Genomic DNA, 25890 nt, shown 5'->3' with positions numbered 1-25890 from the left:
CCCCTAATGGGACAGAACCACACAAAAGCTCAGGGAAGACGACCCCTGGGAACCTGCCCTGCCTCTCTGGGGCAAGCTGGGGAGGGACCACCAGTGGGCCTGGCTTTGGGGGTCTCTGACAGGCTGGACTGCAGAGCTGATAAGCTGTGTGCTCATCTCCCTAAAAGTACCGTCTCCCTGGCCATTTAGGAATTCCCTCGGACTTCGTAGCAGAGCTGCCTGGTCGGGCCTTGCCGACTTCCTCTGCAGTCCCAGAGCTCCAGAGTCTTAGTGAGGAGACTCTCCATCAGCAGAGGGTGAACCCTCCAAAAGACATGCTGCAGGGCACCATGACAAATCCCCTCCCAGATGAACTCGGCTCCCTCGGAGTCCGGTTCTTTATGGGAGCTGCTCAGTCAGGACCAACCTCCCTCCAGGGAACATCTCAGAAGACAGATGCTATCAAAAGATGTGGCCAAGCAGGACAACACTGAAAGGAGAACATGAAAGTTTTCTAGTTTACTTATTAGTACAATATGTAATTGGATAGAAGGAACAGCTTTTAAGAATTTGTCTTACCATAATGACTATAATTTTTTAGAGATTGAAAATGAATCTGACTAGAAAATACCATTAAACTACCAAGTTGCTTAAAATTTAAAGGGTAATTCACATATAATGCTTTTATTTAATAGCCCAATTTACAAAACGTCTAAAATTAATGCAGATCTTTTCAGGACAAAATCAGCCGTAACTGCACCAACTAATTTTTGCTCATTTGAACTGAATTATTAATAAGAGAGAAATATACCATATGTTCCCCAAAGAGCTGGATACATTTATTTCAAATAAAAGCACTGTGTTTGGTGGAATATAAGAGGTTTAAATGCTTTCAGAGAAATGGGTTACTTATATACAGATTTAATAGAGTATAAATCAAGCAGCGTAATTAAGGCCACAGCTGCTTCCAAACCCAAGGCCGGCAGCTTTGGCTTCTCACGTTCCTTTATCACCTGCATGGCTTTCGGGAGCAATCATTTGTGCTCATGGAATAATACCAGTTCATCAATGACCTGGCGCTTTATGCCATACCGAAAAGGAATTTTATCGCAGGTGTAGGTCATAGCCATTGACTTCATCTATTTCTTTTCTAAAAAATATTTCTTGAGGACCTACTGTGTGTCAAGCAGTGAACTTGTCTCTGAACAAAATGGCCCTGGATGTTTTCCTCATTCCCTGTCTCTCTTTTCTTTTCTCTCTCCCTCTTTCCCTTCCTCCCCTTCTCTCCTCCCTTCCTTCCTTCTTTCCCTCCTCTGTCTGTCTCCCTCCCTCCCTGCCTTCCTTCCTTCCTCTTCTCCCCTCCCTCCCTCCCCTCCCCTCCCTCCTTCTTTCCCTTCTTTCCCTCTCTCCCTCATCCTCCCTCTCTCCCTTCTTTTTCTCTTTCCTTTTCCTCCTTTCTTCCTTTCTTTCTTCTCTCTCTCTTTTCTTCCTTTCTTCCCTCCAATTATCCCTCATACTGCAAACTCGGGACTTGGGAGTTGAAGTTCAATGTGTGACTGACCCCTGGCCCACATCGTGGGCATGGGTCGATGTTGCTGAGTGTGATGCAAGTTAGAAGACCCTAATCTCTACCTCCTCTTGCTTTAGGAGACTGACTGCTTCCAGAATTAGAGCATCTCACAGCAGACTGTCAGGGAGGAACCTGCATCTCATAAATAGAGGGGCTCATGATGGGCCTTCTGACCCTTCAAATGCCCCATTTTACAGCACATGCTAACATTTCTCTTTGTATTGGTTTGTAGCACTTGAGTTGAATTCATGAGACTGCAGCACATCTTGGAATACCTCACTGCATCCAGAGGTTGTCAGCACATAAGGTTGTCAGCCCTGGGGTCTCTGCTTGGTGCCAGCTGGTTCCCAGGGGTTCTGCATGGAGATTTCTTTGCCCCTCCTGCCTTGATGGCATGGGCTGGCTAGCAGGCCTCTGCACCAGGGCTACGCCCACCACACATCTGTTTGTTCTGTTCTTGGTTTCATTTCTGCTTTCACTCCCTGGCTTCACTGGAAACCGCATGTGGGCAGGCAGGTATCTGTGGGACTAGCAGTACTATTCCAGTGCTGTCACAGTGGCCAGCCCCATAGAGGTGCTCAAACCCTGAGGGCAGGGTGCACACATGAATAAGTGAGTGAATGGTTTCTGAAAGGCTGACGTTTGAGGCATTTGCTGGATTTCTGGCCTGGCATGCCTTTGCTGACTTTAGTGATAACTTTTTGGCAAGCAAGGTTTAATTCAGGAGATCGTGCTTGTTTCCTGGCAATCCTGTGGGCAGACAGACTCTGGGAACTGTGGGCCCAGAAAGTCAGGTGTGTGTGTTTCAACAGCGGGAGCAGCCCGTCTGAAAGCCCAAGTACTTGCATGTTAAATTGCATCTCAGAGGGAGGTTTTTGTTTTAATGGAAGCAGTTATCCAACTAGCAGGCTTCAAATGGAAATAGCAGCTCTCTCTACATAATGAGTGAGGGACACTTTCATTAATAGCACCTCTTGGATTTTAATGACAGTGGCTTTGGTTTCTGGCCATCTGATGACTACTCAAGCTATTGTTTTGGGGATGCAGGGACATGAAAACCTGCTGGAGTCAGCATGGACACAATGGGTATCTCAGAGGTGTTATAATTTGTGAGTTTTCTAAGCCTCATGCCTGTACCTCATTTATGTTTCAGGGCAAGCGCTCTACCCTGCAGCGGGGGATGAAACCTCTCCATTGTCTCTTCTATCATGGTGCAAACTTGGGGTAGAATTTCCAACCGCTTAGAGAGCAGCAGCAGAGCTTCCCATCTGTACACAGATGCTGCTTTGTTACCGTGGCTGTGCCCTGTAGAAGGCTGGCCTGTCTTTGCCCTCCTGGGCTCTGGGGGGTGCTGTTCAGTAGCCTCACAGCCCCTGTAGGTGCAGTGCTGGGCTGGCTCCCTGTGGCCTGGCTCTGATGTGCCCAGGAAGCCATTTCTCTTGATGCAGGACTATTCCTGTGGCAGTGAAGGTGGCAGGTGGGAACTGGGCTGCCACTAGGATGATGCCACTCACACAGTTTTGTGTTGAAGGCTGAGGGTAGGAAGGGAGGGAGAACGTGAAGTGCCCACTGTCTGGGGGAGCCAGGCATGTGAGAACTTGGGAACGTTAATGCGCCATGTACCCTGCAGGCAGGGAGGGTGCAAAGGGCAGGGGGAGCCCCTGAGGGGCAGCCCTCCAGTGTGGGAGGTGAGCAAGCCAAGGGGAGGCAGGCCAGGATGGGGCGCAGTTTACGGGCCCTAGTCCCCACTCCCAGCCCAGTTGATTGCATTTCCCTGTGCTGTGCCCAGCTCTGGATGGAGCTAGAGGCCCAGTCTGGGTTCTCCTCCTCAAGGCTTTGGTGCCAGCAGTGTCATTCAGTTCCAAAGAGGGCCGAAGAGGCATGGCCAGGAGAAGCCCCCATCCTCCCAGCAGACTCCTCCGTGCAGTCCCTGCTCTTCCACCACCATAAGACAGCTCGGGGGCCACCATGCTGTCACCCCAGGGGCTCCTTGGGAGGGACTAAAAACCTTCCCAGGCCTGGTCTCTCCCCGCTCCTACTGCCAAGCCACCTGCTTTCTGGAATATGGTGGGGAAAAGGGGTGCTGTTTCAGTTACAGGAGGCGTGGGGGTGCCAGACCTCAGCATCCTTCCTCCTAGCTGGGCCGAGGTCTCTGCTTTGGGCTTGGATTTGGATCCTGTTGAGACCTTGTGAACCGAACTGGTTACTTACCCACCATATGCCTGTCAAACCTTCATGTGGTGGGCTAAATCCCAGGAGCCAGCCTGGTGGTGCCTGCTCCTCCTGGCCTGGCTCTCCTGCCCTAATCCTCCCTTCCCCATCAATCCTGACCCCTCAGTCCCTGGCCAGGTTTCTCTTTCTTCTTCTCTGCTGCCTCATCCATTGGAGATGCCTCCATTCCCCTGGGATCCTGGTTCCTTCAGATCTCGGTTCCTTGCTTCCTCAGGAAGCCCCCGACTCTACTGCCAGGGAAAATCTCCCCATTATCAGGACTGGGTACCTCCCCTTCTCAGACACTGTCTTTCTGCCCTTCCTTCCTTCCTTCATACCTTCCTTTCTTTTGATGGAGTCTTGCTCTGTTGCCCAGGCTGAAGTGCAGTGGAGCAATCTCAGCTCACTGCAACCTCCGCCTCCTGGATTCAAGTGATTCTCCTGCCTCAACCTCCTGAGTAGCTGGGATTTCAGGGATGTGCCACCACACCTGGCTAATTTTTTTTGTTTTGTTTTGTTTGTATTTTTAGTAGAGATGGGGTTTCATCATGTTGGTCAGGATGGTCTCAAACTCCTGACCTCATGATCTGCCTGCCTCGGCCTCCCAAAGTGCTGGGATTACAGGCGTGATCCATGCCTGGCCCTTTTTTTTCTGTTGGGTTTTTCCTCTAGGAGAGTAGACACTGGGCACTTCCCCAGATGCACACATTGGGTTCCGGGAACCGTGTTGAACCTGCTGGCCTTTTCCATTCCCTGGACTCTACCACTGGGAAGCTGATCAGGGTTGTGCTACTTCCTTGCCATCTTCCCCTCTCACTGGACTGACTGTAAGCCCCACTGTATCATCCAGGTCTGCTGTGAACAAGCTGTTGAATTAGCAGATAAAGGAGGAGTATGTGCATAGGTCATGTATGGGCTGGGAGTTGAAATGCTCCCATCAGGATGAGGATATCCTTCCCGTGCCACCTGGGCTGCCTGGAGGACCAGCCTTGATAGCGCTGTGTTTCCTCTGCCTCCTGCCCTCAAGATGCAAATTAGACTGACTTCAGCTGGGACAAGCTGGGAGGAGGTGTGTAATGAGCCACTCTCAGGTACTCAACCTCTGGATAGATCCATCTGTTTAATTAATTATAATCTAACTACCTGAAGTAGAAGAGGAAGCTATGGGCTCCACATGGGCCAGGTCCTTTAACCCATGAACTTTGATCCTGGCCCCTGAGGTCAGCCATCAGCTCCTCATCCTGCAGTCTGCCCAATGCTTAATTACCCAATTAACCCGTCATTTTATAGCCGGGTGGTTTAAGGGACTAAGTAAGAAGAACCTGGGACGCCGGGGCCACAGCCTTTGGTTATGGTCCTGTGGTTCTAATGCACGAATTAAATATCTGTCTCTTCTAAAAGTCAGTGCGTGATTTATTGGAAAATTGGTAGAAACAGCCCTTGGGGGACTGTGCTCAAAATCTGGCTTAAAAGGGTGGCTGCTGGCTGTGACTCTTTGATTTCCTCTATCCTATTGAATGTCATTAGCCCCCTTTCATGTAAAATAAATGTTTGAATCCAGCTCATGGAGGGCTTATTTATTCATTTCGTTCCCTTCACTGCACACTGTCATTATTTCTCTGTTGATTCTCCTCTCTTGGAGAATAGAAACTCAGCCCTTCCCTTCGAGGCACATATTTGGGATTCAGATAATGTGAAGGCTCCGTGAGCTTGTCCCCTCTGCCCCCCTTACTCAGACGCTGCAGGTTGTGAATTTCAATCCTGGTAAATCATATGTGACTCGACGATGGAAAGGACTCGGTGTTATTTTATTTGTGATTTGTTGTTACTTATTTATTGGGAAGTGGCCTTTCCCCAAAAGGAGCACAATATGGAGAAAAACAAAAGGGGGATGGGATTCATCCTCTCAGCTGACGTGAAGAAAGCCACTGTCACCATTTTCAAATAACGAGGGAGCACACGGCCCTCATAAATCATGTGCTTATTAAAACATGCTGCTCTAAATCCGAGAGATGTGAGGGCCTGGACTGGGACTTCTCCTTGGCCACCTGACCTTCCTCCGACCTTTAATTGTTGAGTAGAAGGTACCCAGAAAGCCCATTCATTTAGCAATCTATTGTGGGCATAAGAAAAGCAACCCATTTAAGATACAACCTAAGAGAGCTCACAAGAGGATGACTAAGATGGAAGGGATTGCCTTGTAGGCAGTGAGGTCCCTGACACTGGTAGTAATCAAGCTGATTTCACTGGGAGCAAATAGGACATACTGGGATTCAAGTTATGGAAGGAAATTTGGATCCGCTGAAAGAAAAGTTTCACCTACTTCTGTGCATCTGAGAGCCTAAGGCCCAAATAATTCACATTTACAAAGTGCAAACTTTTGTCAGCTTTGTTTTCCCAAAGAGCTGAAAAGCCAGATGGGTTGGGAGACGATTTCCCAAGCCCAGGCTGCAAGCTCCTCACTCACGAGTACTTTGCCTTTGCAGAATTTACTCAACCCACAGCTGTGCAGCCTCTACAGCCTGCAAGCTGCTTTCACACCCAGCCTCTCTCCCTGCCTTCTTTCCTTCCTTCTTTTATTTCCTCATCCCAACCCCTGAAACTCCTGTTTTACAGTTAAGAAAACTGAGGCTTAGAGAAGTTAAGCGACCAGCTCAAGGTCATGACACTAGCAGGTAGCAGAGCAGAACTGGGATTCTGAAACCTTTGCTCCTCAGGTTGTCCCATGTCCAATCCGCAGCACAGTACCTCGTACACAGGAGGTGCTTTATAAAAGCCCAACAAATTAGTGAACCAGTGCACGTGACCCGGACAGGAATACCATGGGGGATCATTTTGCCTGGCTCACGCTCCCTAACATCTTCATTTCCATCTCAGACCACCAGACACCCAGCTCTTCCAGCACAGGGTCTGCAAGGCAGCCAGATCTCAGAGGCTCCTACATTTGTTGACTCAGTTAGAATGAATGTGAAGCCAGCAGAGTTGGAATTAAGAGCCTGCCCTCTGGAGGCAAACAGTCTGGGTTTATGTCCCAGTCACCTCATCATACCATGCCTCAGCTTCCTCTTCTATCAAATGGGCTAATACTAGTTCCTGCAGCACCAGGCTCTTGTGAGGCTTGGATAAGTTACTGCATTCAGAGTGTGTGGAACGTGCTCGGCACATGGAAAGCGCTGTGTGTGTGTAAACTGTTGCTATGAGCACTCACTGCTGACTTACTCCCTGGAGCCCTGAAGTGGATTTCCTGGAAAAAGAAGCTGCTGTGTTTGGTGACAATCCTTTTCAAGAGTAGTCCACTGGCCCAGGCTTATGAAACTGTGGGAGGTCAAGGAAGTCCTACTTTCAGGATTAGGAGCCACGATAACCGTGGTGTTAGACCGAAGTGTAAATTACCAGTAAGTCACCTCTGGGTGAAGATTGGAAGGGTTCATTTAGGGCTAAAATAGTGACCTCTCTAGCCTGGGTTCCATCCACAGCCTTCAACCTGGCCTCCCCTCCCTCTCCTGCCCTTCTTTAGATCTTCACTACTCAGAAGACACAGTGGTCATTGGGGTTTTCATATCCAAGCAGCTCTCTCTCTTGCTTTAAACCTTCAGTGGCTCCCTATTGCCCCCAAGGATAAAGCCCAAACCCTGCCCATAGCTCTTTCAGCCCTGTGTGATTTGGCCTTGTCTGTCTCTCCAACCTCATATCTGACTACTCTCTTCCTTGCTTTAACCCACTTTGGCCACACTGAGCCTCTTTCACTTCCTCACTGTTGGTCTTTTCTGCTGAGGGCCTTTACACAGGCGACCTCCTAGTACCAGAGCAACCCATTGCCCCACTCTTATAGCTGGTTCTTCCTCATTTTTTACTTCTAAGCCTAAAAGTGACTTCCTCAATGAATATTCCTGACTGCAATAGGCTCTCCCACTCTCTCCTTTCGCTATTTCTGCCCATTGTTTGATTTATCCTTAGTACATATCAAATTTAGGGGGTGCTCTCTCCCGCTAAAAGGTGAACTCCTCAAGCGCAAGGCACCTTTGCCTCACCCACCAGGATACTTCTGGGGCTTAACCCACGGCACATGGTACGCAAGCAGAAGCTTCTGTCGAATGCACTTCAGTGCATGGATTTTGGGACACCTAATTTCATCTCTTTGTTGTTTTTTAAATTTTTCTGAGCATTAAAGTTGTTGAGTAAATATTCTCTGGATAAGCAAGGTGTCGCTAGAGTAATGAAAATATGTTGGCTATAGTATTGTCATATGAGTGGGAGTAACTGGTATGGCAGACACCATGTCCCCTGGGGCATACATTCTCACAGTTCTCTGCAGCAGCAAAGGACGCTGTCTCTCTGCTTCTAGGCCTGAGAGCTTTCTCTGGCACAGGAAAGCTCTCAGCCCGTATTTGGGAGTATGCTCAGTTCATGTTCAGGAGCCTAGAAGTGCCGGAGCTTTAACTGCCCTAGGCATGACCTTCAACCCACAAGGGTTGGAATCCGATAAGTAAACACCCCAGCCTGCTTGCCTGTTGGTAGGATAATTCCGGGGTGCATGGCACACAGTTCCTCTGAGTGTTCCAGCTGGACTGTGCCCTAATTGCCCGTGGCAGTTGCCCATGGAATGTGCTCGGCACATGGAAAGCACCACGTGTGTATAAACTGTTGCTGTGAGCAGTCACTGCCGACTTACTCCCTGGAGCACTGAAGTGGATTTCCTGGAAAATGAAGCTGCTGTGTTTGATGACAATCTTTTTCAAGGGTAGTCCACTGGCCCAGGTTTATGAAACCGTGGGAGGTCAAGGCAGTACCCTGCTCATTAACATCCCTGACTGTTTTTTCCCCTTCTTGTCATCACTTACCAAACGATCAAGCTCCTGCTTCCTGAGATCCTCTCCCAAATAATCAATCTGCAGCCGATCCGTTGTCTCAGGGCCTGCCTTCAGGTAATACAAACTAAGATATGGTGACAAAACCTTAGAAATACTGTCAAAGCAGCATTTTTACTTTGCATGTAGTATCTGCTGTTGTCTGAGAATTTGTGTCCCCCAAAATTGCTATGTTGAAACCTGTCTCCAATGCAACGGTATTGAGAGGTGGGTCGTTTAGGACATGATCAGATTATGAGGGCAGAACTCTCATCAGTGGGATCAGTGCCCTTATAAAGAGGCCCAAGGAGGCTTGTCCATCCCTTGCACCATGCGAGGACAGGTGGAAGGTTCCATCTATGAGGAACAGGCCCTCGCCTGACACCGAGTCTGCTGGGACCTTCATCTTCGACTTCCCAGCATCCAGAGCTGTGGGCAACAACTTTGTTTATAAATTACCCTGTCTAAGGTATTGTGTTATAGCAGCCCAAATGGACTAAGACAGTTTGTATTTTTCAAAGCACTTTCGGATACATTAACTTAAGCATCATAGATAACTTAAGGTTTACATCACCACATTAAGATACGTTCTTACGCTTTATGTTACTACCATGAGGACTAAGCAGGGCAGATATTATTTTCCTCTGACAAATGGGGAAAGCCAGGAACAGAGAGGGCAAAGCTTTTAATTTAAGTCACAGAGCAAGACAGCGGGGCAGAGGAGGCCTGGTGTCCTTGCCACCGCACTCGTTGCCTTAACTTTTGGTCATTCCAAGCCCTGCCTGGTCTGTTCTTTTCAAAAAAGAGAGCAGAATGGCTGGGAATTTGCTATTGTCACCCATTAGGTATTTTTTCTCTTGAATGCCACGCTTTGAATTGACTTGCTTCTTATCCATCACGCCCCAATCCCCAACTTCCAAAAGGAGAGGTATGTTAGTAGGAGATTATAACTCATCTTAATTGAGGGCCAGGTACTATGGTCATTGCTTTATGTCTTATGGACTTAACATCAGTCCTATTAGGTAGATGGTAAAAAAACCTTATTTTGTAGAAAAGGCTGCATCAAAAGTATCTAACAATGGTTGGCATGCAGCGAGTACCTGATAAGCAGTCATTGAATGAATTGAATGAGGTTGGAGAGATTAAGTTGCTTTCTCAAGTCACACAGCCAATTGGTGGAGTCTAGCTCATTGCCAGTCCCAGGAACTTTCCTGGCAAGGTGTAACCCCCACCAGCCCTTTCTTGGGGTCTGTCTTCTTTGTCGTCAGTGCTGCACATGGGCACAGAGTGGTGTTCACTTGGCATCCATGGACTGAAGGAAATCTCACGCCTCCCCAGTGAGGCCCTAAGTCTCTGAGTGACTAGCTTGTCTGCGGCTGCTCCCAAGTGTCACCAGCCATCCATCCACAGGGGCTCATCGCAGCCTCACTGGGTGGACACAGGCAGGTGGACACTCCATTCCACTTCACTCCACGTGTCATCCTTATGTGGGTGCTGCCCCCATGATCCACCATCCTGACCACCCAGTGACCTGCAAAAAAAGAAAGACACACACGGCTGCTTAGAATCATGATGGCCCAGCCGGCCCCGATCTCCTTTTTAAAGCATGACAGCTGACAGCTTGCTTCCTCCACCTGCACTGCCAAGGAGCAATGAGACCTGCTATCAGGCCAGAGGAATTCGCTGCACAGAGAGTGACCCCAGGACCCAGGAAGGCATCTCCAAGAAGAGCCTGGTGAAACTGACCCTGTCATTCTGCATCCTTAAGTCAGTGAAGGCACAGGCAGCTGTGACCCCCAGAGCCCACACATGTATGTGTGACTGAGGCTGTTACAGCTGTTAAATGTGGGACATTTCCTTCAACTCAAAAAAAAAAAAAATGTACTGAAGACCTCAAGACACAGAATAAAAAATGGCCCAGGCTTTTGACAAGCGGCTAAGGAGAAGAGGACAGTGAGGGGAGGTTGTCCATTGATATCTGTGGCCCACATGAGGTGCTTTGCCAGGGCATTCTCTGTTCAGCTGGTCGGCTTCAGCTGTCTTGAGTATGACATGTCACAAGTACCAGAGATGCATGGACAAGCAAGCCCTGGTCCCTGCACTTATGGAGCTCAGGGTCCCCTGTGAAAGGCAAATGAACGAACAAGCAACCAGACTTGAATGAGAAAGGTCAAGGAATTCACTGGACAGGGCCCTCCTAATCCTTCCCAGGCCTGGAGGGGAGGGGGTGTCCTAGGAGATGGGACATGAAAGATAGGATTCTATTGGGAGAGCAGGAGTTAGCTAGCCAAAGAAGGGGGATCCCAAGTTAACAGGGGCTATATTCCAGCTTGACAGGGGTAACGAGTTTTAATTTAACCCTCATAACAATCTTAGGCAACAGGGTCTATTATCACCCACCCCCCACTTTTTTTTTTTATTATTATACTTTAAGTTCTGGGGCAGATATGCAGAACGTGCAGGTTTGTTACATAGGCATAAATGTGCCATGTTGGTTTGCTGCACCCACCAACCCATCACCTACATTAGGTATTTCTCCTAATGCTATCCCTCCCCTAGCCCCCCACCCCCCAACAGGCCCCGATGTGTGATGTTCCCCTCTCTGTGTCCATGTGTTCTCGTTGTTCAACTTCCCTTATGAGTAAGAACATGTGGTGTTTGGTTTTCTGTTCTTATGTTAATTTGCTGAGAATGATGGTTTCCAGCTTCATCCATGTCCCTACAAAGGACATGAACTCATCCTTTTTTATGGCTGCATAGTATTCCATGGTGTATATGTGCCACATTTTCTTTATCCAGTCTATCATTAATGGACATTTGGGTTGGTTCCAAGTCTTTGCTATTGTGAATAGTGCCACAATTAACATACGTGTGCATGTGTCCTTATAGTAGAATGATTTATAATCCTTTGGGTATATACCCAGTAATGGGATTGCTGGGTCAAATGGTATTTCTAGTTCTAGATCCTTGAGGCATTGCCACCGTCTTCCACAATGGTTGAATTAATTTACATTCCCACCAACAGTGTAAAAGCATTCCTATTTCTCCACATCCTCTCCAGCATCTGTTGTTTCCTGACTTTTTAATGATCACCATTCTGACTGGCGTGAGATGGTATCTCATTGTACCACCCCCTACTTTAAAACAGAAGCATAGAAAGACTCCATAACTTACCAGCTGGCAATACCAAGCCAGCAATACCAAGCTGGGAAGTAAGGAACCCAATAATGAGAACCCAGTTCATGAGTTCAAAACCTGTGTCTTCTCTATTCCTTAGTCCTTCATACACTTCTCTCTCATAAGGGTTGTGGAATTTGGCCTAGAGGCAGAATCAGTCTTCTTCTTGTTAGTGGGAGTCATATCTTCTTCCATGTGGAAATCCCAGAAGCTGATTGAGGTTGAAGGACTAGCATGAAATCCACACCCCAGAGTCCTTCTCCTGGCACACCCTGCTCCCGATTGCTCTGAGGGGAAGTTCATGGAAACGTATAGCACCCTGGGTTTGAATCTTCTTGATTTTGATACTATGGACACGGCACATGTGGAGAACTCCTAGTATCACTGGAGACAATGGGGGAGAATGAGAGGAAAACAATAGTCAACTTGGACTTGACCCTGAGGGTAACAGAGTCTTTGCTGTTATCAAACAAGGGAATGCCTCCCCACTACGTCTCAAACACTGCCTTTGAATTGTGTCTTTCTTCAAAGTAGTAAAGATTTGCTGTTAGAGAATTACATTTTATATCTGCTGTCTTGAAAAGAATGGGTTAGGCTGGGGCACGGTGGCTCACGCCTGTAATCCCAGCACTCTGGGAGGTCGAGGCAGGCGGATCATGAGGTCAGGAGATTGAGACCATCCTGGCCAACATGGTGAAACCCCGTCTCTACTAAAAATACAAAACAAATTAGCTGGGCATGGTGGTGCGTTCCTGTAGTCCCAGCTACTCAGGGGGCAGAGGCAGGAGAATTGCTTGAACCCAGGAGGCGGAGTCTGCAGTGAGTCAAGATCGTGCCACTGCACTCCAGCCTGGGCAACAGTGTTGGACTGTCCCCCCAAAAAAAAAGAAAGAAAAAAAAAGGGTTAGAAGAGAAAAAGACTAGAGGCAGGAAACCCAGCTAGGAGGGTTTATGGTAACACAGTGAAAGATGACAGCTGGGATGGGGGAAGTGGCCATGAGGTGGGGTATAAGAGGGGTTGGGCGTGGGAAATATGGAGGGATCAGACACAAGTGGGCTTGCTGACCAAGTGAAAATGCAGTAAGTGAGGGAAGGAGAGGTTAGGTCTGACCCCCAGGTTTTGCATTTGGGTGGTTGGGTGTATGGCAAGGCCATTTACTGAGGAGCAAATTGAGCAAGGGAGAGAGGTGTACAAGGAGTTGAATTTTGGACAGCCTTGTTTGAGGCGTCAGTGAATAATCAGAAGAGATGTCCAGTGGGCAGTTAGGTACCAAGATCTGGAGCTCAGGACAGAGTTAGGTCCATGGAGAGCAGTTGAAGCCATGCCATTGCTTCTTGGGAAAAAAAAAAAAAAAGAAAGAAAGAGCTACAAACTAGGCTGACAGCCTCCTGGATGGCATCAGACAGACAGGTTGGTAGCGCTGAGTTCAGCCACTGCCGACTTTTGGTGCTGATGTCTTTTGTGCCAGGTTCAGAGAAAGAAAGTGGTGACCTGGAGCCCACTCTCTGCCATCCTGCACCCTCGGACGAATGCCAGGCATCGAGCATGGTACCCTAGCCCCCTTTGGATTTCCTGGGTTTTGTTGGGCCCCAGTCACCACCTTAATGTTATTTAAATCTAGGGTTTTGAATTGAATGTTATTAAATGCCTCCTCAACCACATGATACTTGCGATGGGCCATAGTGAATGGGGGATTAGGCAGATAAATTGCCATTGTGATTCTAACACTATCGTCAGGTTTGCTAAGGACAATAATTATGTTGCTTACAGTGTTTGGAAATGTTGCCTAAATCTCCTCCCCACATGTTGTTTGTGATGGAAAACAATTAGACAAAAGGTCCTTTTGGTAAGCTGCCTGGGATTCAGATTGGCTTGATGAATGGGCTTTCTCCCAGACCCCGAGCATTTGTTAGAAGTAAATTATATGTTATTTCAAATCCACAACGTCTGCCTCCCCATGTTTATTGGGATAAATTAAATCTTCTAAGGAGGGTAAACAGAAGGCCCTGATAATTATTTGCTTCTGTATAATTTAAGCTGAAAAGGATATCACCAAGAGGAGGATAGGGGATAGAAACACCCTGCATTGTGCCCACCACAGAGAAGGCACAATAGGGAAATTTAATTTGATACTGATCTACACGCATCATATCCAGTCAGGATGGGCAGCCAGCTCTAGAGCTGTTTTCAAATGGGGCTTTTCAGTTGCAAATTTCAACTGAAATCATCCTGATTTGCTATTTGAGAATTAACTTTTATAATTTCAAGGGGATTCCTTGCCGAGGGAATGCTGCTTCTCCCATCAGACAGACTTCCTGTGCTCCTGACACCAGGGTGGGGCCTACCCCAGCCTTGCCTCAGCCCAGACCTGAAGCCTGCTTCATCAGCATTGGTAGGAATCCAGTAACGAATCCATCTACTCACATGTCCATCCACCCACCCACCCATCCACCCACCCATCCACCCATCCACCCACCCACCCATCCACCCATCCACCCATCCACCTGCCCATCCATCTGCCCATCCATCCACCCACCCATCCATCCATCCACCCATCCATCCACTCACCCACCCATCCACCCATCCATCCACCCACCCACCCATCCATCCACCCATCCATCCATCTTTACACATCCATCTGCCCATCCACTCATCCATCCACCCACCCATCCATCCATGCATCCATCCACCCACCCACCCATCCATCCACCCATCCATCCATCCATCTTTACACATCCATCTGCCCATCCACTCACCATTCCACAATGCTTAACGAATTTCTCTGTTGAATGCTGGTTCCCCAAATAACACCAACACAAGCTGTTGATAACACAAAGCTGTTGATTGCTCACTGTGGTAGGAAAGAATGCCACCTCTACAGAGCTTTTATAGCCTCTGGAATAGAAGAAGGCAAGGTTGGAATTTACTGAGAATTTACAGTTTGGTTTGGGGGGATCTTTCAGTGTGGGAAGTGTGGGAAGGCTGAATTAGGATTAGCTAAGGATCATTATACAACCATTCAGGATTGATGGAAACAGTGAGGTGAGTATTTTGGGAGTGAAGGATCTGAAGTGTCTTAGGGTGAAAACTGTCTGTTGATGATTCCCATTGAAGAGTTGATGTAATTTGGGGAAGTTTTTCTAATGAACAATCAAGTCATTTGCCTGGGCAAGAGGCTTCCAGAAAAGACAAGTCATGCTAATGAAGACAATGGGACTCAGAGCTGTTCATGTAGACAAGTGTGGTTTTGGTTCTCAGTGTCCAGGCTGAGTGTGGTGTAGACAGGTATTGTCCACACCTCCATGGTGTCTGGCTCACCATTGTTTCACCAGTAAAGCCATGCCAAAGTAGCCATGACCCCACATGTCAGAGATTCTTGTAAGCGGGAGAGAGAGGTATTAATGAGCACATAATTGCAGAGATAAATGCATAGGAGAGTGTGATATAGCGGGCAGATCTGACCTAATCAATGAGATCAAGAAGGCCTCCCTGAGAGAGAGGTGCTTAAACAGACATCTCCATCTGACCTGGAATGAACTAGAGGTGGCATGCAGTGGGCTGGAAGGGAGGGTGCCCAAGTGGGACCTCAGGGGAATCTGAGTCCAGCCGAGGTGCTGGGTCAGGTAGGAGCAGCTCTGCTGGGGTTCCATCTCCCTGCCCTGTCTTTGCATCTCTGTCCTGCATCCCAGCCCAACACCCTAGGGAAATCCCTAAGCATCACCAGGAAGCTGCCTGGCAATTTCCCTCTGGCTCAGGGGCAGGGGGGAGAGTGTGCCTGCAATGGTGTGGTGCACTAGGCCGAGGGAGAAGCAAGGAGGGGAGGGGAAAGAGGGAAGTGACTGCCAGCCCTGGTCTGCATCCCTAGCACCCCGGGCCAGGAACAGCTCCTTGCCTTGATCTCTGCCTGGCGCCTGCCCCAGGATGTCATCTGTGCTGCGAGGGGCCGGGAGGGTGTCCAGGCTCGGGTTTCACGAGCCAAGCCTGTGATAACATCTGGCTCTTGGGGTCCCAGGCCAGTGACCTCTTAGGCTCCCTGGTGCCTGGCAGTCTGCAGGGAAAGTTTCCTCTGCTCCTCAGCTGACAGGCATCCTTTGCTGATCTGCAGGGATTCGGGGTTAACCCAGCTTCCTGGCACCTCCCCAAGGGACTTGGCCTCCTTCACACAATGGTCTTGCAAGGTCCTGCCCCAGGGCTCTGCCGGGCTAAGCTTTGAAAGAAAATGCCATTCAGCATCACCAATCTATGCCCGTTGGCCTGAGCAACCGTGCAAGGACTGACCTACAAAATCCTAAATGTTACTGTTTTGGCTTCTGTGGTCAGCCTTAATCATCACTGGTAGAGCTGAGAGACATTTTCTAGGGTCCATTAGTAAATGCTGAAAGTGCCTTGTGATGCTTCTCCATGTGCAGGGTGGTTGCACGGCATAAGCTGATGCAGCCCTTGGCTGGCACCATTAGCCCATTGAACAGAGGAGGTGGGCGAGCCTGGTGGTTGTTTCCCAAGGACATGCCCCTGGAGATGGGGACTTCATGATGCCCGCCTACCCCCTGGCCTGACTGAGAGGTGTGGGATTGGAATCACTTGTGCCAGACCTTGGCTCACATCCGGGCCCTGTCTCTTCGTGTGTCCCTGAGCAAGTCGCATTCCTTCTGGATTCCAGGGAGAAAGCCGCATTGAGAACTGCAGTATTGCATGGATCTTCTGTAAGTCAGGGCCAGAGAGTTCAATGTCATGCCTAGACCACGTGTGTCAGAAATGCGGCTGAGTCAAGGAAGCAGATCTTTTGTTTTTAAAGAGTGGGCAAGTGCCTCTCTTCCCCACCTTCATCCGTTCCTGGGCCTGCACCTGCCGCCCTCTGTGGGGAGCCTTGCTGGCTGCCTCTCCCCTTGTTTCTGGTCCTCCTTGTGCTCAGCGTCTCTGCAACACTGGGCACAACCTCCTTTTTGAAGCTCCATTTCCTCTGGGGGAACACTTCCACCCCTTCTGGTCCTCCTTTCTCTGGAACCGCCCTGCCTGTTCCTTCAAAGGCTGCTCCCTCACCCTGACCCTTCAGGGATGCTCCTGGCCTCATAGGGACCTCCTCTCCCCTTCCCCTTTCCTCTATCCAAAGTGTGGTTCTCAAAGTGTGGCCCCCAGACCAACGGCCAGCATCACCTGGGGTCTTGTTAGAGCTGCAGCTTCTCCGGCCCTCCTCCAGCCCACTGGAGCAGAAACTCTGGGAGTGGGTCCAGAACCCTGTGTGGTCCACTGGCCTGGCCTGGCCTGGTGATCCTGACAGCCTTCCTAACCTGTGATAAGGGAATGATGCCCAAGTTTCTCTCTCTAGCCTGGACCTTCCCTCCTTGTGCCCAGTGATTTTTATGAAAGTTCAGCACTTTCTCGGGATATGATGAATGAGATTCACAGAAAGAGCTGGAAGAAGCCTTGGGGACAGGTCTATTGGCACAAGCCTTTCACTTTGATGATGGGAGTCATAGGCCATGGAAGGGTTAAGTGGTTGTGTCATGCACACAGCGTCTCATCCAAAGGGGCCTTTCCTTTTCAGCGGCAGACCCTGTCTCGAAATAATCCACAGGCGAGGGAGGTTGAGGTGTTTATTTCATTGGCATGGACATCAGGAAGACCCAGGCCAAACCCTCCTTCTCTGTTTCTGGAGCCTGCACGGAGTCTGAGCCCTCCCTTCAGAGTTGCACAGAGCGCTGCTCTCAGAAAGTCACCCAGAATAAGAGCCTCTCATTGATTTCCATTAGAAAACAGTGTTAATGAATAAGGATTACTATTCCTCAATACGTCCCTGCACTAATAAGATTCTGATGAGATACTAATTAGTCCCCTCCTTACGAGCCTGTTAAAAATCTCCTGGGCCATCCTGCACTGTGCTCTATACACCTGGTCTAGCAGGCTCCTCAAAAGGCAAAAGCTGCCAGGAGTCAAGGCTTGTCTGGGCCTCCTTGGGAAAGCTGCTTTCCTGACAGGTCTGGGCTGCTGTTGGCATGGCCATGGGATTAGGCATGGGTCACAGCTGGGGTCACAGGACAGAGATCAAATGTCGGCACTTGGGGGCCAGGGCAGGGCTCATGACACACAAATGATGTTGTTTTCCTAAGTGGCTCATCTTCCAGTCCAAGCCTAATTCCAGGGAGGGGGAAGCATTCAAGGGGCAGCAGGGATAGAGGTTTGGAGGCTGGGATCTGGACTGGCGAGGGAGGCTGCCATCTCGGTCCTCCAGGAGCTGCTGTCACCTCCCACAGGGGAGGCGGCACACACGAGCCACAGGAGTTCAGAGTCTCCAAAGAAAGGCCGGGGTGCAAGCTCAGTGGCACGTCGCGGAGGTGATTCCCGTCTTACACATCGTCTCCATCCCTCCTGCACCAAGGAGGGAAGTGCTACTTTTAAAAATTGAGATGAAATTTATATAATATATTTATATAATATAAAGTTAACCATTTTAAAGGGAATGATTGGGTGATATTTAGTACATCACAGTGTTCTATAGCCACCACCTGTATCTAGTTCTAAAACATTTTCATCACCCCAAACAAAACCCTGTACCCACTGAAGAGTTTTTTCCATTTCTCCTCCTAGCCTTGCAATGACCAATCTGCCTTCTACTTCTATGGATGTACTTGTTCTGGACATTTCATGGGAGCGGAGCTATACAATGCCTGTACTTTCATGCCTGGCTTCTTAGCATGTTTTCAAGGTTCATCCATGCTGGTGCATGTGTCAGAACTCCATTCCTTTTTATGGCTGAGTCATATTCCATTGTGTGCACAGACCACAATTTGTTTATCTGTTCATCTGCTGAAGGACACTTGAGCTATTTCCACCCTGGGAGGTGTTATTTTTATTGGCATTTCACAGATAAGATAATTCAGAGTTGGACTCTCAAGTTCACCCAGCTGGTCAGTGACAGAACTGAGTATTAACTTGGGCTTCTCCACTCTCTCCCCTCCACAGGGATGAACAGCTTATCCTGGGTTAAAAGGGGGAAGCATTCTTGTTCTCTGGCACTCCTGTCCTGTGACTCTGTAAGGAAGACGTTTTTTGGTCTGTGTTGAATACCATTGTTGAGGTAGAAAATGAGAATCCTCAGAGAAGGTTAATCTCGAATTCAACAGAAATAACCTCACCATGATGATACTATTTCTTCTTTTAAAAAATCATTCTTACTGAGGTGTAAGTTATATGCAATAAAATTCACCAAGTTCAAGTGTATAATTTGATGAATTTTGACACATGTAGGCAGTTGTACAACCATCTCCATAATCAGATGGAAAGTATTCCCATCACCTCACAAAGTAATATAGTTTGGATTCATCCCCTCCAAATCTCATGTTGAAATGTGATCCCCAGCATTGGAGGTGGGCCTGGGGGGAGGTGGTCGGGTCATGGGGGTGGATCCCTCAAGGACTTTGTACTGCCCTTGTGGTCATGAGTGAGTTTTGGCTCTATTAATTCACGTGAGAGCTGGCTATTTAAAAGAGCCTGGCATCTCTCTTGCTCTCTCTCTCTCCTCTCTCTCTCTCTCTCTCTCTCTCTGTCTCTCTCGCCATGGGACACACCTGCTCCCCCTTCGACTTCCACCATGAATGGAAACTTCCCAAGGCCCTCACCAGAAGCAGATGCCAGAGCTATGCTTCCTGTAAAGTCTGTAGACCCATGAACCAAATCAACCTCTTTTCTTTTATAAATTACCCAGCTTCAGATATTCCTTTACAGCAATGCAAAATGGACTAACACACTCCTTTACAGCCTTCCACTCCAAGCCTGAGCTTCTATTTAGCATAATGCTCTAAAATTCACTCCTGTTACAGTCATCAGTAGTTTCCTCCTTTATTGCCAAGCAGTGTTCACTTACTTGGACACGCCACAATTTATCTTTTCCCCAATCGACGGACATTTGCATTACTTCCCATTTTTGGCTAATATGAATAAAGCTTCTCTAAACATTGGTGTATAGCTTTTGTCTGGACTTAAGAGTGAAATTGTTGGGTCCTATGGTAAATATATCATCATATTCCTGCTCAGAGAGGTGGCTTCCTGTGACCAGTTTTCTCTTCAGGATCCATATTGGGTCCCAGGCACCCTAAAACAAGGCCCATAGGTCTTTTCTGGGAAGGGAGAATATTATATATAGTGGAAATAAAGAGATGGTCAAAGTATGATTTTGTGAATTTCATAGCATATTGCCCTACACAAAAATCTCTTCTTAGCTTCACGATGCTTAAAGAATAATGAGAAGAAAGTTCACAGGGAATCTGCTTGATAGATGAAGTACATTAACCATTTAGTGAGTGGGTTCCAAAATTATTACAGACTGGTTGCTCAATTAGGATGGAAGCAGGCCTCTCTGGGGAAAGTAAGGTCTAAGTAAAGGTTGGGGTATACCTTCCTACAAGCAGCTCTCGGAGAAGCTGGCTCAACCACAAGGGCAGAGATCTGGAGGTCCTGTGTAAGGACCCTCGATACCAGGGGACTGTACTGGAGCCAGTGATTAGCCCCGAGGCTAACAGGCCATTGCCCGGTTGCACCTGAGCTCTTGGTGTTGGAGAAGCAGCTGTGATGGCAGACACACTGGTTATCTTTTGAAGCAGCCAACAGTGTAGCCTGCCATGGCCTAAGCTCTCCAAATGCTCATTGAACTCTTGGAAACAGAATATGTATTCTGAAGTCCAGTAGCTGAGGTCCATAACTCACAAATGGGAATTCTGATAAGGTCTGACGTCACATTCCGGAGAGGAGGCGAGTTCACTCCAAGTTTTCCCACAGAGGATCTGATGAGATGTCCCACTCTCAAAGGGAGCGTGGAATACACAGTAAAACATATGTCATTCACGTAGTAAACTATGTAAGTGCTTGAGATCATTTCAAAGTGGCATCACAGGAAGGCCTGTGCTTTGCCTGTGGGTTAAGGTCTACCTGTCCTGGCCTGGAGTAATCTCGTGCTGCTCAGAGGTTGGTCATTAGGCCCTCCCAATGACACAGGCATTTGGGAACTGGGGATAAAGCTAGCATTTAAAAAACTCTCATCTTGATATTCTGAACTGATGACTTAGAGCAATGGTTCTTGGTTTGAGTGGTTATTTTCAAGAGCCTTTATCAAAGGGCTTCCTCGCAGGTACCCCTGGGTCCCTAATGATGGCAAATGGCCCCTCTTCTTTTTTCTTAGATAAACTGGGGCTCTTGCTACATTAAAATTTCTGGGTGCTGAGGTGACGAGGTAGGGCCACTTATCACTGCCTAGCTGGAAGGCAGTTAAGTTCTTCCCAGTCAATAGGCCTCTATCTACCTGCTGTTAGAATTTTACTAGGCTGGGGAATTGTGAGATCCATACACTGTTTGAAATGGAAAAGGGAAATGAGTTAGGGAAATGTCCAGGCAAATGTCTGTGTGTTTGGAAACAGAGCTATTCTCTTCTAGGTCGTTTCTAGTGGGGTCATTTGCATGCCCATCTGATAGCAGGGGCACAGCCAGGCCCAGCAGATATAACCCATCTGGACCTTTGAATGAAAAATAAACATTGGCTTCTTTTAGTTTTCAAAGGTCATTTGCATAAAAACTTGCAGGATTTCCAAGGTCTTGGCAGTGGGATGGAGAGTGGGAGGTGGAGAAGAGGAAGTTTGCATGATGCTGGGACAACAGAACAAAACGGTTCAGGTTAACCCTTATTGCTTCCTTGTAAATTTGCAAAGATATGAAGTCCAGAGAAGTCAGGGTGGGGGCCCTGATCCTTGCTCTGGTTCCACTTCTAATTTCCCACTTGACCCCTTTCGACCTTAGTTTCTTCTTCTATAAAGTGAGTGAATGAGCCAGATCTCTGAGGTTGTTCATTCATTCAAGCCATTGGCATTTCTTGAGCACATATTATGTGCCAGGCATTCTGCTAGAACAGTAAGATACAACGACACAGACAAGGTCCCTGCTTTCAAAGAGCTCCCAGCCCAGTGGGGAGTCAGATGGGCTAGCAGACACCCAGCCCGCACTGTGATATCGGTGTTCAAGAACGGAGATAAGCCTCGTGTTGGGGGATAGGAATGACCTTGGATAGGTGGCATAGGGTAAAGAAAGGTTTTCAGAGGTAAGCAATGCTACTTGCCAGTTCTGACTCTGAAGTCTCAGGCTTTTGCACCTGCCCTCTCTGAGAGTTCTTGATGGGAGATGATCTGGGGGATCATATCCAGATGATAGCCAGCATGTCTCTGATATTGACAGACTCCTCTTATAGGTGTAAGTAAAAAGTTGTAAGTGCCATCTGCCTCTGAATTAGGGCTGCCTTCTCCTCCCTGCTGTCCTCTCTCCTGGGTTCTCCATTAGATTTTCCAGAACAAAGATATGGAGTTCAGTCGACAGTGGAAGTGATTTCACCCCAGCCTCGACCTTGGTGTTTATGGGACTGTGTCTCTGCTCAGGCCCAGCCTCTGGGTTTAAGATATCAAAGTGAAATGTCGATGTCATTTTAAGTGCATAAAAAGAAAAAGAGGTGGTAATTCCAGCAGAAATTACCCTAAGTTCATTTAAAACATCCTGTGCAAGAGTTAAAGTCCAAAAGTAAAGAAAATAATTGCACATTTTGAAAAAAAAAAAAAACTAGCTGAGGCCCTCCCAGCCGAGAGAGAGAGTACCATCAGCAGAAAGAGCTCTGAATGGGATCAGGAAACTTGAATTCTGACCCTAGCTTTGTCTCTCACCAGGAAAGACCTCCAGGACTGAGTTTTCCCGTCTGTAAAATTCACAGGTTGGACCAGACAGGCTGCAGGTGTCTTTGGTGCACGAATGTGGCACTTGGTCAGCTGACGGGAGTATATTGTCTTTAGTGTAGCTGCTGGGGAAAACTTAATTCCCAGAATCCAGTGGAATGGGCTCCGGCCCAGCCAGCACCAATCAGACGACAGAATGAACCAGCGTGAAAGGAGAGGCTACCTCTGGCAGATGAATCGGTTTTTGTCCTTTTTGAAGGCTCATATTACATGGAGTTTCTCAAAGAGCTGCTTTGGTGGGTGTTTCCCCAACTGGGTGTTTTCCCAAATGCTTGTGGGTGCATCATCTGCCTATGGACATGCCCTCTAAAGAATTTGTTCTACGCCCAGATCCTTAGCAAGATGGCTTTATTGAAGAAACACAAGCTTTATCCGCCCCAAACCATTGAGTCTGGCCTCCTTTGGTCCCCTTCGCCTTTAAGAATTCTTATTGTGACTAACTGCACTCTTCGGGCACAATTAATTAAATCAATGGCCCTCTCATAAATTTAAAAATACATCTCCCATGTCTTTAAATCTCTGAATCCCAGCTGGGAAACTGAGAGGCGTGAAATACACAGTCATCACGTCACAGCCACGGAGACTGTGTCCCGGAGCTGTGATTCCGTGATAAATGTCTCCCAGCCACACGGCCACAGTTTGGTTATGCCCTAGAGGCGACGGGGAGGCTGGGAAGGAGAAGGGGTGGCTGGTTATTGGGCTGCCCTGCCATGTGCTTTGGGGATTGGTGTAGACCGGAGGCTCAGACAGCAATGTCGGGCAAGGTCAGGGCTCTCTAGAAAGGTCATAATAAAGTTGTCTTCATCTGTGGATTTGGAAAGAGTTCTGGGGAATTTCACTAAGACTGCTAGAAAGCAACATATGGGGGCTTGTGTTCTGCCCATTCCTCTGAGTGAGAAGAGGCTGAAAGGAACAACTTTCATGACTTCTCCTGCCAGAAGTGAGAGGGCACAGTCCTGGAGTGGCAAACACCCCTTCCAAACATGGCTTTACTGAGGAGCTATGAAGCACCAGGTGCCGACCTCGGCATTAGGGGTGCAGTGGGGAGAAGTGGGCCAGTCCTGTGGATGGTTGGCAGCCTGGAAGGGGTTTCAGGGCAAGGTGACCACAGAACAGGTGCTACTGGAAGGCACCTGTGGGCACCCTGCCATGCTGGGATGGAACCTCCAGGGGAGAGGACTTCAAGCTGATGCTGGAAGAATTGAAGGTTGCTAGGACTTTCCCAGGTAAAAGATAAGGATGAAAGGTGATGTCGGAAGAAGGAAAAGTGTTCCATGCAGTGGGGATGGAAGTGGGAGAGAGCACAGCACAGACTTTAAGGAACTAGTGTGAGTCAGATCGGGAGAGCATGGGGAGAAGGGCAGGAACTAGCTGGCTGCGATCTAGGCCTGGCACTGAGCTCTGGACAGCCTAGAAGCTGCCATCACGGGGAGCTTAGATGGTGGGTGGGACGGAGTGGCTCAAGGGTATAGGGCGGGCTCCAGGCTGGTAGCACGTGCTTTTGGTGCATTTTGGGAATTCACTTTATGACTCAATTTGAAACATTGTTGAGGTTGAGGCTTTTCTGTCCTCTTTCGTTTCAGTAGATTCATTTTTATGACAATTCTTATTTATTTATTTATTTATTTATTTATTTATTTTCAGTTCATATTGCTCCCAGTTCACTAAGAATTGTATTTCGCAAAACACTGTTTTCTGAACTCCTTGACTTTTCACCATTGCAAGTTGTTTTGTTTAGGACAAATGAGGGAAAGCCCCAGTCACACATGCTAATAAAACTGCAGGGCTCCTGATCTCCCCGTCTTCCAGCGCTGCCAGGCACTCCTGGGATGGAAGACCCGAGTGTGAGCAGCTTCAAGATGCACCGTGGGGTGGAGTGGAAATTTACAAACCCTGTGATCTCTCTCTCCCAGTATCAATACGCATCTCATATCCTGCAGTTTGAATGCAGCACCTCACTCGTTCTCACCAAATCCTGGAAAAGGAGTGCTGTTTTCCCATCTTGCTGACCTCATCTAGGGCTCTGAGAAGATCCCACAACCACCCAAAGCAAGAAAGTGGAACAAGACTTGAGCCCAAGGACAGCATCCCCTCCGCCAACCACAGCACCAACACTGTGGGTGGGGAGAGTCACTGTGTTGCTCCAGCAACCATCACTCAAACTCCCACTTTTGAAGGAGCTGGTGAAACCTGGGCTCCTGCAGAGAAGCAAACACGGCCCTTGTGTGTCCTGTGGGCCTTGAAAACGCCCAGGTGCTCATGCCATGCTGAAGGTTTGGTGCACAGAGGTACAGTCAGAGCAGGGTGGGGAACTCTTTCTTTTTGCAGGTTCATGTGAGTGCCCCAATATTTCCAAACCCACCTGGCAAAAATGATTGGCCAAAACTGTTAATTTTAAACTTATTATTTTACCAGTGGAATTTTAAGATGATTTAAAAACAATTAAAGGCATATCTATATTGATGGATGGGTAGGTAGATAGACAGGAGGTATAGATATAAATTATGTGCTGGGCTGACAATAGAAGAGAATGGGGCCTCACTACGGCTCCCCACGCCTTCCTCACTTCCCCCTTCCCTTTCCCCTTCCTTGTCATCTGGCCCCTGCATCTGCATGAGCACCATATGAAAATATTCTTGAATGTATGTCTATTTTCAGCTTATGCTTGGTTCTTAGCATTAAAACAAACCCTGGCACCTCATTACACACTGTATGAAGCAGAACCGCCTTTCATTTTTAAAACTGTCTCCTTCAAGCTCCAAAAAGTGCTTTCTAGTTTTTGCAGGAAGCCACATGATTTCTTGGGAAAAGCGCTGGTTCTGGAGTCTGACAGGCCTGGGTTTAATCCCAGCTGGGTGGTACTAAATATTGACGATCTCCTTTTTGAGTGTCAATTCTATCCTAGGTAAATATCCACCATGCAAAGATTTGTGCGTATTGAATTAGACATTGCATGTGATGTTTTCCTTCTCCCAGGGTCCTGGGTTTTAAAGTCCTGGTTCACTTGTCCATATTCTTTATGACTTTTGGATACCATATCCTTTCTGCTGTACCTCATCACTATTCTTCCCTCTTTATAACCTGGACCTGGCTGAAGAGAAAAGGAATGCCCTTTGCTTATTCTGGACTGGTCTGATTCTATAAAGCTGGCGCCTAAAGCAGCCCCTTATTTTTTATTTCTTAAAGCTCATTCTGACTCTGACCTTTCATTGAAGTGAGCAGTGACTCCACCCCAACATGGTGCCTTTAGACTCTGCTTGCATGAGGTCTCCAGTGGGCGGGTGGTGAGCGGAGCTCCCTAGGCCTCAGAGCCCCCTCCTCTGGGGCTTCTGCTCTAGGCAGCAC

General features: G+C 48.1%; 1 long non-coding RNA gene across 2 annotated transcripts; it reads right to left on the bottom strand.

Annotated features, from left to right (window-relative positions):
• Positions 1-413: 413 nt before the first annotated feature.
• Positions 414-25876, bottom strand: LOC103887794. 2 transcript variants are annotated; one of them, XR_002524493.2, is made up of 5 exons: positions 25749-25876; positions 14542-14680; positions 11782-12168; positions 8602-10138; positions 414-469 (listed from the first exon to the last, which is right to left on the bottom strand). It is a non-coding gene; the product is annotated as an uncharacterized LOC103887794 (long non-coding RNA). The 2 variants fall into 2 exon arrangements; XR_002524494.2 differs by lacking the exon at positions 414-469 and adding an exon at positions 5564-5873.
• Positions 25877-25890: the final 14 nt, after the last annotated feature.

Source organism: Papio anubis, chromosome 11 (assembly GCF_008728515.1).
Source record: "Papio anubis isolate 15944 chromosome 11, Panubis1.0, whole genome shotgun sequence".
Classification (NCBI taxonomy): Eukaryota; Metazoa; Chordata; class Mammalia; order Primates; family Cercopithecidae; genus Papio; species Papio anubis.
The sequence above is the reverse complement of the archived record's forward strand: the minus strand, read 5'-3'. Positions and strand labels throughout refer to the sequence as shown.